The sequence below is a fragment of the Geotrypetes seraphini genome, chromosome 12 (genome assembly GCF_902459505.1).
Source record: "Geotrypetes seraphini chromosome 12, aGeoSer1.1, whole genome shotgun sequence".
NCBI classification, from domain to species: domain Eukaryota; kingdom Metazoa; phylum Chordata; class Amphibia; order Gymnophiona; family Dermophiidae; genus Geotrypetes; species Geotrypetes seraphini.
In genome coordinates this window covers 34,649,657-34,663,468 of record NC_047095.1, presented here as the reverse complement: position 1 = coordinate 34,663,468, position 13,812 = coordinate 34,649,657, and the positions used below count along the sequence as shown (strand labels likewise).

Below are 13,812 nucleotides of genomic sequence, written 5' to 3'. Positions count from 1 at the left end.
TGTTATTATTTAACCTGGATGAAAGCAATGAAACAAAGCTTAACCGATGATGTTAGTAATCCACAACAGATTTCATAAATGTTAAATGAAGATTGTTTGGTTGGATGATCCTTTGGATTAAACATAAAGATGGAAAATTTAAACAATCTGCTCAGAATTATATTGTTTTACTTCTCAAGCTGAACGAATATTTATCATTTTTTTTTCCCAAGGTAATTATGACTGAAATCTCTGCTCCTAACCAGCCTTTGCAAGAGACAGATGATAGAGGGTAATTCTACAACAAAGGTACATGGTAAGAGCCTGTTTTATAAGATTCATATGGGACAGTTTATAAAATACTTGCATAACTGTATTGACTCTGATCCGTAGAGTTTCATGGTGAAGGTTTTATGGAGTAGGTCACCAGGTCTTTTCTCAGCCCATAGCACTTAGCCACACAACTGCCACAGTTGGAATGTCATAGGTTGCCACCCTCCCGGCACTTTGAGCCGGCTATTGGAAGAGAGTGAAACAGGGGAGACCAAAGGCCCGCTGACTGGATTCCTTCAAGAATGACACGGGAATGAACATCAAGCAATTGAAAGAAGCTGTGGAAAACAGGGAAGCATGGCAAGGACTGGCCTACAGAGTATCCAAGGGGTCAGATTTGACAGAATGGATAGTAGTAGCGTAACTATAACCCCCCAATATGCAGCTTGACTTAGCTGGCCGGGAATAGATCCCAACCTGCTATGTCTCATTTGGCCAGCTATTCGCTGATATTCAGCGGGAAAGAGCTGGCCAAATCCCATTGAATAGAAACATAGAAAGGTGACGGCAGAAACGGGCTACAGCCCATCAAGTCTGCCCACTCTACTGACCCACCCCATTAAGTCTGAGTGCTGCTCGACCCACGTAGGGATCCCACGTGGATGTCCCATTTATTCTTAAAGTCGAGCACGCTTGTGGCCTTGATTACCTGCACCGGAAGTTTGTTCCAGTGATCTACCACTCTTTCTGTGAAGAAATACTTCCTGATGTCACCACTAAATTTCCCTCCTCTGAGTTTGAACGGGTGCCCCCTTGTGACTGAGGGTCCCTTAGGAAGGAATATATCGTTTTCCACCTCGACACGACCTGTGACGTACTTAAAAGTCTCAATCATGTCACCCCTTTCCCTGCGCTCCTCTAGAGAGTAGAGCTGCAATTTGCCCAGTCTTTCCTCGTATGAGAGACCATTGAGTCCAGAGACCTTCCTAGTGGCCATTCGCTGGACCGACTCAGCTCGAAGCACATCTTTACGGTAATGTGGCCTCCAGAATTGCACACAGTACTCCAGATGAGGTCTCACCATGGTTCTATACAGTGGCATTATGACTTCAGGTTTGCGGCTGACGAAGCTTCTATTGATACATCCCATCATTTGCCTCGCCTTGGATGAGGCCTTCTCCACTTGTTTGGCAGCCTTCATGTCTGCACTGATGATCACTCCCAAGTCCCGTTCTTCTGAAGTCCTAGCTAGTGTTTCTCCATTCAAGGTGTATGTTCTGCATGGATTTCTGCTGCCGAGATGCATGACCTTTCACTTCTTAGCGTTGAAGCCCAGCTGCCATGTCGTGGACCAGTTTTCCAACTTGATCAGATCCTGCGTCATACCATCCGTGGGATTGCTTCCACCCACTATATTACACAGTTTGGCGTCGTCGGCGAACAGCGCTACTTTACCCTGAAGCCCTTGGGTCAAGTCCCTTATGAATATGTTAAAAAGGGATGGTCCCAGGACTGAGCCCTGCGGCACTCCGCTAGTCTCCTCCGATGTCTCAGAGAGGGTGCCATTGACCACCACTTTCTGAAGTCTTCCACTCAGCCAATCGTTGACCCAAGCCGTTAGTTTCTCACCTAACCCCATTGATTTCATCTTGTTTAATAGTCTACGGTGTGGGACACTATCAAAAGCTTTACTGAAATCCAAGTATACTATGTCCAGAGACTCTCCCGAGTCCAGCTTTCCTGTCACCCAATCAAAGAAGCTGATGAGATTGGACTGGCATGACCTGCCCCTAGTGATCCATGTTGACAGGGATCCCTCAGATTCCCCTCATCCAATATCGTGTCTAATTTCCCTTTAAGTAGAGTTTCCATGAGTTTACACACTATTGATGTGAGACTTACTGGTCTGTAATTCACGGCCTCCGCTCTGCAACCCTTTTTGTGCAGAGGAACCACGTTGGCAGTTTTCCAGTCCAGGGGGACTCTCCCCATATTTAGGGAGAGATTGAAGAGTATTGCTAACGGTTCCGCCAAAACATCGCATAGCTCTCTGAGCACTCTTGGGTGCAGATTATCCGGTCCCATGGCTTTGTTCACCTTGAGTCTTGACAGTTCTTTGTAAACATCAGCTGGTGTGAACTCAAACTTCTGAAATGGGTCTTCCATGCTCTGCTCTGCTGCTAGCCGAGGCCCGTGCCCTGGTGCCTCGCAGGTAATATTGGGCTCTACAGCCAGCCCAATGACCAACCACGTTGTGCAACATAGCCAGTCACCGCCAATTTTCATCAGCTGGCCAACTAAGATATGTGGCCAGATAGACTCACCTAAGAGGTTATTTTTGGCATTTTGGCATTTGTGTACTTTTGTGATGCATTTATATAATGGTCTCTAGTTAGCATACAAACGATAGGTAGCAGCAGCACCAGAGCTGGTGTTAAGATGCGGAATGCTTTCGTGGTTCAGTTGCGTCAGTTGATCGGTTTCAGTTCAAGAAACAGCTTGAAACCCAATTGATTGTCACTGCATTTTTTTTTTTTTATGACCTAACAGTTCTTCGGAAAAGAAAAGATAGTTCTCCCCTGTTGATTTTAAGATTTCAGTTTTTCATAATTATTATGTTTGTCTTAACTCGTGCGAACCGTTTAGTTCTTAAGCAGTATAGAAAAATTTTTAATCATATAAATAAGAACATAAGAATTGCCGCTGCTGGGTCAGACCAGTGGTCCATCATGCCCAACAGTCCGCTCCCGCGATGGCCCTTAGGTCAAAGACCAGTGTCCTATTTGTGTATAGCCATACCTGCATACATTCTGGTTCAGCAGGAACTTATCTAACCCTTTCTTGAATCGCTGGAGGGTGCTTTTCCCTAAAAAAAATTTTAAAAGGTCTTTTAAATGGCATTTTGCACTTAAGTTAGATGCCAATAGGGTGCCTATGTTAAGGCACCATTTCTAGAAAATGGGCATAAATGCTAAGATGCCCATAGGAATATAATTGGGGGGTGGGGGGGTTAGCATATGCTAATCATTAGCATGCACTTACATGATTAGTACTTGCTAAACTGGTTAGTGTCCCTTGATGAATTTCCCTCTTAGTGACCCTTTTACAAAAGTGCTGTAAAGTTTTGCATTGACCGTATGTCAAAGCAAAGCCTGTAAATTCAAAGTTTCGTGTATTTATTTTTATTCATTTAGGCCCTCTTTTACTAAACCACAATAGAGGTTTCTACCAGTGTCCGGGGCGCTAAATGTTCCGACACTGCTCTGATGCTCATAGGAATTCAATGAGTGTCACAGCAGCTTCAGAGTATTTAGTGCTCTGGGCCGCGGTAGAAACCTCTACCGTGGTTTAGTAAAAGGGGAGGTTATTTATTTTATTTGGAAGGATGCCTTTAATCTCCCTTCAGACAAACTATCCAGCGAAGCAATTTACAATACTAAAATTATATAAAATACATATAAAGCACTAATATACCACAATATACAATACCTTTGCAACATTCCTAGCATCTCTGCTTACAGCTACCACATAGAGATTGACCTGGGGACAAATTTTTCCCCGTCCCCTTGGGAACTTGTTTTCCCATCCCGTCCCCATGAGTTCTTTTCCTGTCCCTGCCCCATCCCTGCAAGCTCTAGCCTCATCTGCACAAGCCTCAAACACTTTAAAATCATAAGTAGCAACATTCTAGAGCTCAGATTGTGATGTCATAATGCCTCATTCCACCAATGCCTAAGCTCCGTCCGCATCTGCACAAGCCTCAAACACTTTAAAATCATGTGTTCATGGCTTATGCGGTTAAGGCAGAGCAAACAGAAATGGGGCAGGGACAGTGAAAAAAACCCGTGGAGATAGAATGGGGAAATGAGTTCCTGTGGGGATGAGAACAAATTTGTCCCCATGTCATTCTCTACACAAAAATAAATAGATTATCTCTAAGTGCTATTATAGATAGAGTGGACAGCCTTTGGCCCAGATTTTGTAAACGGCAACGATATCAGCGTCTGCCTTAAAAAGGCCACCAATCACATGTTAAGCACGCAAAAATGCCATTTATAGAATCGTGACTACATGAAAGGTAGGTAGGTAGGTGCCGTAAATGTAGGCTGGGTTTTAAAGGCCTATGTTTCTGCCCCCAGATTTCATGAGAAACACATCTAAGCAGATGCCTTATGATGCCTAGCACCACTTTTGGACATATCCGGCTACCAGCATTTCATTTCAGGGTCAGTTCAGCTGCCGAAGACTTAGGGCAGCTTCTACTAAGGTACACTAGCGTTTTTAGCGCACGCACAAGATTAGCGCGCGCTAGCCAAAAAATTACCGCCTGCTTAAAAGGAGGCGGCAGCTGCTAGTGCACGGCAATTTAGCACACGCTATTCTGCGCGTTAAGGCCCTAACGCACCTTTGTAAAAGGAGCCCTTAGTTGGCCAAGTTGGTATTCATCGGCAGGCTGGCTAAGACGTAACCAAAGATACACCTGTTTTTTAGGCAGATCTAGCTGGCTGGTAGACTTAGTTGGCAATCCAATGAATATTGGTGGTGTCTGGTTATGTCACACAATTTAGCTGGTTACTGACTAATCCACTGACTGAGATATTGAGCAGGAGATAGCCAGCAATCTCCCATTGAATATCAGCAGTTAGTGGTATTTAGCCAGCCAGGAGCCATTCCTGGGTCAACGAAATACCTCTGAATTGGGCGGAGTATTTATTATTATGCAGATTGCATAACTCTTTTTGTCCAGTTAGAGAATGACACGGGGACAAATTTGTCTCCCGTTCCTGCAGGAACTCAATTTCCCTGTCCTGTCCCCGCAAGTTTTGTCACTGTCTCTGCACCATTCCTGCAAGCTCTGGCCTTAACCACTCAAGCCTTGAACACTTAAGATTTTAAAGAGTTTGAGGCTTGTGCAGATGAGGACAGAGCGTGCTGGAATGGGACAGGGACAGGAAAAGAACTCGCTGGGACAGGATAGGAAAATAAGTTCCCATGTGGAGGGGGAAAAATTTGTTCCGGTGTCATTCTCTAGTTCCAGTTCTGACATCTTTGGCCGATGCTGTGGCTAAGGAGTGCAAATTGCGCTAACCTTTATCTGTTGAGACTAAACAAAGACAAACTCAAAACACCTTGTTGGGCCCTGCTTCTAAAATTTAAATCACCATTTTATGATAACACCCCCCCCCCACTTTACAAAACCGCAGAAGTGTGTTTTAGCGCAGGCCCTGCTCCCGACGCTCATTTAAATGTATCTATGGAAGTTCCCGACGCTGATTTAAATGTATCTATGGAAGTTCAGATTTACCATGCAAGTCTGGAAAATATTCTACAAGTTGAAACAGCTTCAATGTATTCAACATTATTTTTTTTTATCAGATCAATTTAGGATCATTGTTTAAGCAGTTAAATTGTCACATTTGGATTATTGTAATCTTCTTTACACTGGATGTACTGAATCATTACTAAAATGATTATAAATACTGCTGCAAGATTACCAATCTCGCCCTGTAAGTTTGATAGCACTATCCCTCCGTTAATAAAGTTACACTGGCTTCCTATGCCCAATGCTATTTTAAGCTATGCACATTGATTTATAAACTAATCTTTGGCACAGCTCCAGAGTTTACTGAATCAATCCATAACTTTCACTTCTTTGACTAGGGATTCACAGAATATCTATCTGAAGCTGCATTTTCCATCAGCTAAGGGGGGCAAAATTTTATCTCATCATTTGAAATTATCGAGCTGGTAAACGCTGGAACTCTCTTCCGCCTGAGCTTAGATCGGAAACTTGTTACTTAACATCCAGGGAGAACTTAAAATCTCTCTTCTATAACCCCTTCTTTAACTAAGGCGCGCTAGCTGTTTTAGCGTGCGCTAAACGCTAACGCGTCCATAGCATTTAGTCATTTGCAATATGGGGGTCCTTTTATTAAGGTGCGCTAACCGATTTAGCGCACGCCAAACATTAGTGCTTGCCAAACATTAGTGCCAAACATTAGTGCTAAGGTGCCCATAGAATATAACGGCACAATGCGCGGCAGCCTCAAAGAAAGCAAACCGAATGTCGGGTATTATTAAGAAGGGTATCACAACCAGGACGAAGGAAGTCATCATGCCGCTGTATCGCGCGATGGTGCGCCCGCATCTGGAGGACTGTGTCCAATATTGGTCACCGTACCTCAAGAAGGACATGGCGATTCTTGAGAGGGTTCAGAGAAGAGCGATGAAAATGATAAAAGGTATGGAAAACCTTTCATATGCAGACAGGTTAGAAAGGCTGGGGCTATTCTCCCTGGAAAAGCGGAGACTCGGAGGAGACATGATAGAGACTTTCAAGATCATGAAGGGCATAGAGAAGGTGGAGAAGGACAGATTCTTCAGCCTGTTGGGAACCACAAGAACAAGGGGCCACTCGGAGAAATTGAAAGGGGGCAGGTTTAGAACCAATGCTAGGAAGTTCTTTTTCACTCAGAGGGTGGTGGGCACCTGGAATGCGCTTCCAGAGTACACTACGGGGTTTCAAAGAAGGATTGGATAAATTCCTGAAGGATACGGGGATTGAGGGATACAGATAGAGGTAGAGATAGGTTATGAAAGGGTATAGATAGAAGGATAAAGGGTTTTAGACAAGGATCAACTTACAGGTCATGGACCTGATGGGCTGCCGCGGGAGAGGCGCGATGGACCTCTGGTCTGACCCAGCGGAGGCAACTTCTTTTATGTTCTTATTTAGTGCACTCTAATCTTTAGCGTGCACTAAATTGGTTAGCGCACCTTAATAAAAGGACCCCTATATGCTGCAATTCCTAGAAATGGTTAGCTCTTCTTATGGTAATCTGCGCTGAACCATCTGCAACTAAACATGTATTGCAAAATCTTGCGGGAACAGCAAACTAGGGACCTCAAAATTAATTGAGGCAAGGTGCAAGTCTGAAGCTTTTCCTAGGGCACCTGTTACCCTTTCACGGACTCTGACCTGAGATGAGTGAAAGGAAATAAAGCAGAGAAATTCAGGAGAAAACACAAGCAAAAAGTGTGTACTTGTACAGGGTCTATACCAGTGGTCTCAAACTCGCAGCCCGGGGTGGGGGTGGGGGGCCAGATGCGGCCTGCCAGGTACTATTTTCAGGCCCTCGGTATGTTTATCATAATCATAAAAGTAAAATAAAACAGTTTCTTGATCATATATGTCTCTTTAGCTATAAATGAAAATATTATTATTAAGACTTAGCCAAAAGGAAAGATTTATAAACTATAAAGAGTTTTACCTCATGCAAAATTGTCATTTCTTTAATAAGACATTAACTATTTTTTTCTGAGGCCCTCCAAGTACCTACAAATCCAAAATGTGGCCCTGCAAAGGGTTTGAGTTTGAGACCACTGGTCTATACAGATGGGATAATTTTCTTTTCTATAATTTGTTTGTTTTGTGGTTTTTTTTTTTTTTTTGCAGAGAGCCTAAATTAAAAATCTTCTCATATGCAATGTGTGCTACACTTCTCCCTCCATATCCACAGGGGTTAGGTGCAGAGTTGGACCGCGAAGTGTGAAAAACCGCGAATAACTTCTCGGCTGACTCTGACCCACCCCCGCCTTCCTCCCGCCTTCCCCCCAGCATCCCGGACCTCACCTGGTGGTCTAACGGGCTTTCAGAGCAGGAGCAATCTTCCTACGCTCCTGCTCCATCCAGATCACTCATAGGAAATGGCTGCCGTGAGCTCCCATAGCCATTTCCTATGAGTGATCTGCATGGGGCAGGAGCGTAGGAAGATTGCTCCTGCCCCAAAAACCCACTAGACCACCAAGTAAGGTGAAAAAATTAAAATAGGTCCCCTTCCCCAAAAAAATCATGAATAACTGAATCCACGGATGCTGAAACCGCGGATTTGGAGGGAGAAGTGTATTCCATTTTCTTGAGCACTTATAGGCTAGTTTTTGTTATTTTGTTTTTTGGGGAGTTGCACACAGAAACTTTGTAGTGTACATTAAAAAACAAACAAACCTGTTCTAGCATACTATTGCAATCATGATTCAAAAAGCCCTGCAAGAAAATGTATCGGAAGCCAATAGCTTTTCAATCAACATAATCAATGTTTCAAATTAACCAAGTCTAAAATCTCAATTGTGAACTAATTATGTTCCCTGGTTTGGATGCAGGTATTCAGTTACACAAAGATGGACCAAAACAATCTTCCTATAACATATTCTTGCAGGGGATATGCCTTTGTAAGTGTGCATTAGTTCATTAGTATACCTAAAAAAAAAAAACTAGTGCATGAAAGTGATTTAACATGCTTTAACTTAGAAATTAGGCAGCTGGTTTATTAAACTAGCTAGTGTGGGTTTTATTATACAGTTTCCATCAGTGCAAACCTTTGCTAGCAGTAATTGTGAGTTAAAGCCAGCAAGCACACCAGCTGCTTAACACAGGCAGGGGTGGGTCACAGACATGATAGGGCTACGGAGGCATGACTGGCTATGAGAACTATGAGTAGCATGCAGATCGGTTCATAGACAGTAACGTGGAAGACAAAGGCGCGCGCCGACAACTGAGCACAAGACGGAGGCGCACACCGAAGAAAAAGACTGTTTTTAGGGGCTGCGACGGAGGGTTTTGTTGGGGAGCCCCCCCCCACACACTTTACTTAATACATATTGCGGCGTTGTGGGGGTTTGGGAGGTTGTAACCCCCACATTTTAGTGAAAACATAACTTTTTCCCTAAAAACAGGGAAAAAGTTAAGTTTTCAGTAAAATGTGGGGGGTTACAACCCCCCAATCCCCCAACAACGCCCCCACAACGCGGTGCGATCTGTATTAAGTAAAGTGGGGGGGGTTCCCCCCAACCCCCCATGGTAGCCCCTAAAAACAGTCTTTTTCTTTGGCGCGCGCCTCCGCGCTGCGTTCAGTTGTCTGCTCGCGCCTTTGTCCCGGCGCGCTTTTGACCTGACACCATGCAGATCACTGTTTTACACATGGTGTCAGTATGGCTGCATATAACTCCACCTCAATCTCATCACCCCTAGCAGCATTACCACTAGACTACTGCTCTGAGCATTAGCACCATTCCATCCCTAAGCCTTCCACAGGAATACCAAGCCAAACATAGAATAACAGGCTATGCCAGTGGTCTCCAACACGCTACCCCAGGACCCCATGCAGCCCCTAAAGTCCTTTGTTGCAGCTTTTAAACAGTTGTCTGAAATGCTTTCCAAGAGCTAGATTCAAAAAGCAAACCGATCGTGTACCGATCGGTTTGTGACCCCGTAGCGACCAAATTCCCCTCCGGCCCGATTCACTTACCTCTCCGCCGACCATCCTCCGATCCGCGCATGCAAATGAGGGGAGGGACATTCAAAAGTGGGGACGGCAGCGACTCACTACACAAAATTCTCGGTCCGACTGGGCTGGCCGATCAGCTCCTATCGGGCAGGTGAGTGAATCTGGCCCCCAAGTCCTGTCATTGTGTTAATCTCAATTTTGTCTACTTGATAGTAACTGCAAACAATCCCTCAATTGCGGTGCTCGGATTTTTCATTTATGGAATTTGCTACCGTTGACAATCCAAAATAAAGTGAACTCCCAGTGACCGTGCAGTTTTATAAAAGGTCTTTTCCATGTGTAAACCAAGCACTTCACATGGAAAAGCCCTTGTAAAATATGCTAAGAAAAGGATAACTTATTTAACCTCCCCCCCCCCGCCACTTTTACTAAGCTGCTGTAGAAGTTTCTATTGCTTCCTGGTACGCTAAATACTCTGACGCTGCTCTAACGCTCATAGAATTCCTATGAGCATCAGAACATTTAGCACCCTGGGCTGCGGTAGAAACCTCAACCGCAGCTTAGTAAAAGATGGCCTATTTAGGTTTACAAAACACTTCCAAAATGGCCAGCAAATATTTTTTTTTCATATATTTTTCTCAGTATGTAAATCTGATATAGTTAATATAACTCATTTGACTTTATTATATTAGAAGCCATCAGAAGCGGCTCTCGTGCGGGACTTGTTTCGCCCGTTGAGACATAGTTGCATAGCCGCGGCACAAGCCTCCTCATCAGCTTCACCTTTATTGTAAAACAAAACGTTTTTGTCTTTTCTTTTTTTTTTTTTTTTCAGTATCACTTTAAGACTTATGTTAGATGTACATAGCTCAATATGCCATTCATCGGCCTGCTGCCAAGCCCAATGCCGACAAGCATGTTTCGCTGTCTGCGTCAGGGCAGGGTTTGTTTGGTTTTTCCACATGTCTGTTTGCATGCATAATCGTATACTCAGCTAAAGCGCCATATTACTGAGTACATGCAAGTGCCAATTTGGGCGGGGTTTTAGACATTTTTCTGTTTCGATTATGAGTCCCATAGCCCTAAGCTGTTTTGTTGGGGAGCCCCCCCCCCCCACACACACTTTTCTTAATACATATTGCGGCGTTGTGGGGGGTTTGGGAGGTTGTAACCCCCACATTTTAGTGAAAACATAACTTTTTCCCTAAAAACAGGGAAAAAGTTAAGTTTTCAGTAAAATGTGGGGGGTTACAACCCCCCAATCCCCCAACAACGCCCCCACAACGCGGCGCGATCTGTATTAAGTAAAGTGGGGGGGGTTCCCCCCCACCCCCCCATGGTAGCCCCTAAAAACAGTCTTTTTCTTTGGCGCGCGCCTCCGCGCTGCGTTCAGTTGTCTGCTCGCGCCTTTGTCCCGGCGCGCTTTTGACCTGACACCATGCAGATCACTGTTTTACACATGGTGTCAGTACGGCTGCATGTCGCTCCCAACAACCTTTTTTCTACCCTGTAACTGAAACCTTGTAGATACCAACTTGCTGGGAATCTTAATTAGTTCAAGGTTCCATTTTTTGATACACGGCCTAGAGTCAAGCCATCAAAGCAGGTTATAGACAAAAACAATAAACTATATAACATGTTTTTTTTGTTCCTGGGTAATAAGTGTTCTTTCTTAATTTCCTAGGTCACAAAAGTATAGAAAATGGCTATCATTCCTCTCAAATTTTGCTTTTGTTACCAGGACATTTATATTTTGAAATTTGCCTTTTTTGTAGAACATTTCAGATTGATTCTAAGATGAGTAAACTTAGGGGCCCTTATGACACCTCTCAAGCAGTGGAACCTGGATGAAATTGTGCGAGCCCCAGATCAGAGGAAGAGTCACCAAACTTTATCCACCTTCTTCACCCATCAAAATGGGCTCTGCTTCGGCTACAATGTGACCAGTCTGTTTGAGGCAATTGGAATCGCCTGTAACCCAAAAGAGTCCATCTCTTCATTGACAGCTCATCCAGCAGCAATGTTCCCTCTAAGGATTGGTCCAGTGCATGCAAATCTTTTCTCATGTGAGTGACAATTCTAAATTTAAAAAAAAAAAATTGAATGAGCAAGTTCTAAAAACCAACAATTTTCCATATTTGCAAGTATTTTTCTGAGCAACCATGCAAAATCTGTGAGCAACCCTCTAGAATATATGAATGATTGTTCAGATGCTCAGCTTAGAGGAAACAGTCCAGGAGCATCAAAGCCATGCTGCTCCATAATGAGAACAAGTATCCATCTCTTCCGCTGGCTCACTCGGTGCACCTCAAAGAGGATTACAACTGCATCAAGGCCTTGAAGTACGATGAGTAGGGCTGAGAGGTCATCAGAGACTTCAAAATGGTGACATTCCTAATGGGTCTCCGAGGTGGATTTACCAAGTTTCCCTGCTATCTCTGCCTTTGGGACAGCAGGGACACAAGGCACACAACCAAAGGTGGGGCTGGCCACAGTGGACCGAGTTCTCTGTGGGAAGAAACAACATCAAATGGGAACCAATGGTGGACCCCTAGAAGGTGCTGATGCCACCATTGCACATCAAATTGTGCCTAATGAAACAATTTGTCAGAGCTCTACAAAAGGAGTATGCAGCCTTTAAATACCTTCAAGACATCTTCCTTAATCTGTCTGAGGCAAAGGTCAAAGCTGGTGTCTTTATTGGATAAAGAACATAAGCATAGCATAAAAAATACACTTATATATCGCTGTAATTTTCAGTTCAAAGCGGTTCAGAAAGTAAGAAAGTTATAAAAGCATAACAGATTATAAACTCATTTATAAAATGTATCAAACAAATAAGTCTTCAATGCTTTTCTAAAAACCTGATAAGAACTAAATTCCTGTATTAGTTTACCAAAATTATTTTCCAATAACGCAACCTGATAAGCTAAAATTCTTTTTTTTTTGGGGGGAGGGAACGCTTAGAGATGCAACCTTTAACTGAAGGAAATGCGAATGTAGTAAGCTTTCATAGTGTTAATTTTCTGTCAGTGAAAATGAAGTGATCAATGAAATAATTTGGCATAAGGCTTGATAACATTTTATACTTCTCCCTCCGTATTCATGGTTTCGATTATTCACGGTTTTTAGCTTGCTGGCTCCTCCCCCCAAATGATGTCAGCTTGCATAGAGAAATCGCTGATTCCAAGCACTTACAGAGAAAATCGCTGATTCCCAGCACTTTCTTCACCGTGTTTTGCTTCTCCTTCAGGAACAGGCCAGGTCTCTCACCCTGTTATTCATGGTTTCACCATATTCATGATGGTTTTTAATAGAAAACAGCAAATAACATATGAAAAAGTTATTCTGTATTTGCGGTTCTGTTAATTCCCTATCACAGCGAATACGGAGGGAGAAGTGTAAAGCAAAAGCATCCCAATTTAAAGAATATTCGTGCCTCGACTGGAAGCCAATGTCACATGCTCTGATTTTTTCAACTTGAGTGTGCAAGGAATTTCCCAAGAAGCTAACTAGGAAGGAAAAAGCAGCTCGAATTAGCTTTGTTGCAGTGGTTTGGCTTCCTGGGCAATCACAAGGCCAAAAACTATGTGGAATATGTAGAGAATTACAAAATCCACGTCCTTAATGCTCACCTTGAGACATTCAAGGAGAAAATGGGAGTAAGCTCAGACTGGAGCAAGGTGAGATCTTCCACCAGGACATACTGGGCTTTGAACACCGCTACCAAGGACAATATAATGAGAACATGATGGGAGACTACATCAGAGGGATGATTTGTGAAAGTGAAGTACAATATAATTGCAAATCTTGAAAAACTACTCACTTATAAATCTTCTGTGGTTATCTATGTATAACCTCAATATAAATACAGTCAAACCTCGCTTTACGAGTGCACGGTTTGCGAGTGTTTTGCAAGATGAGAAAAAATCGGCGCCTCGGAAACCGAGCTTGACTCAATTTACGAACGCCCCCTCCCCTGCGATCCGGCATCCCCCCGCTCACGTGCACCCCCCAACCCCCCCACAATCCTACATCCCCATCCAAGCACCCAAATAGCATCCCTTACCCAGCACCAACACACAGGACATGCCGATGCCTGAAGATCCTCCCTCTTGGCTGGGCTGGACTGGCCATCGAAGATCCTCCCTCTTAGCTAGACTGGGCCTTGAGCATTTGCGCATGCTCAAGGCCTTCTGGTCTCGCTCTCTCCGAGATTCTCAGCACCGATTAGAATGATTCATAGTGCAATTCTACAAGGTACGCATACCTTTTA

At 43.8% G+C, this 13,812-nt stretch overlaps 1 long non-coding RNA gene across 1 annotated transcript in view; it reads left to right on the top strand.

Moving 5' to 3' along the window:
- The first annotated feature begins 209 nt into the window (after positions 1-209).
- LOC117346874 overlaps positions 210-13,812 on the top strand; it is a 222,695-nt gene continuing 209,092 nt past the window's right edge. Inside the window, exon 1 of the long non-coding RNA XR_004536671.1 lies at positions 210-295. This is a non-coding gene — a long non-coding RNA (uncharacterized LOC117346874). The remainder of the gene's footprint in view (positions 296-13,812) is intronic.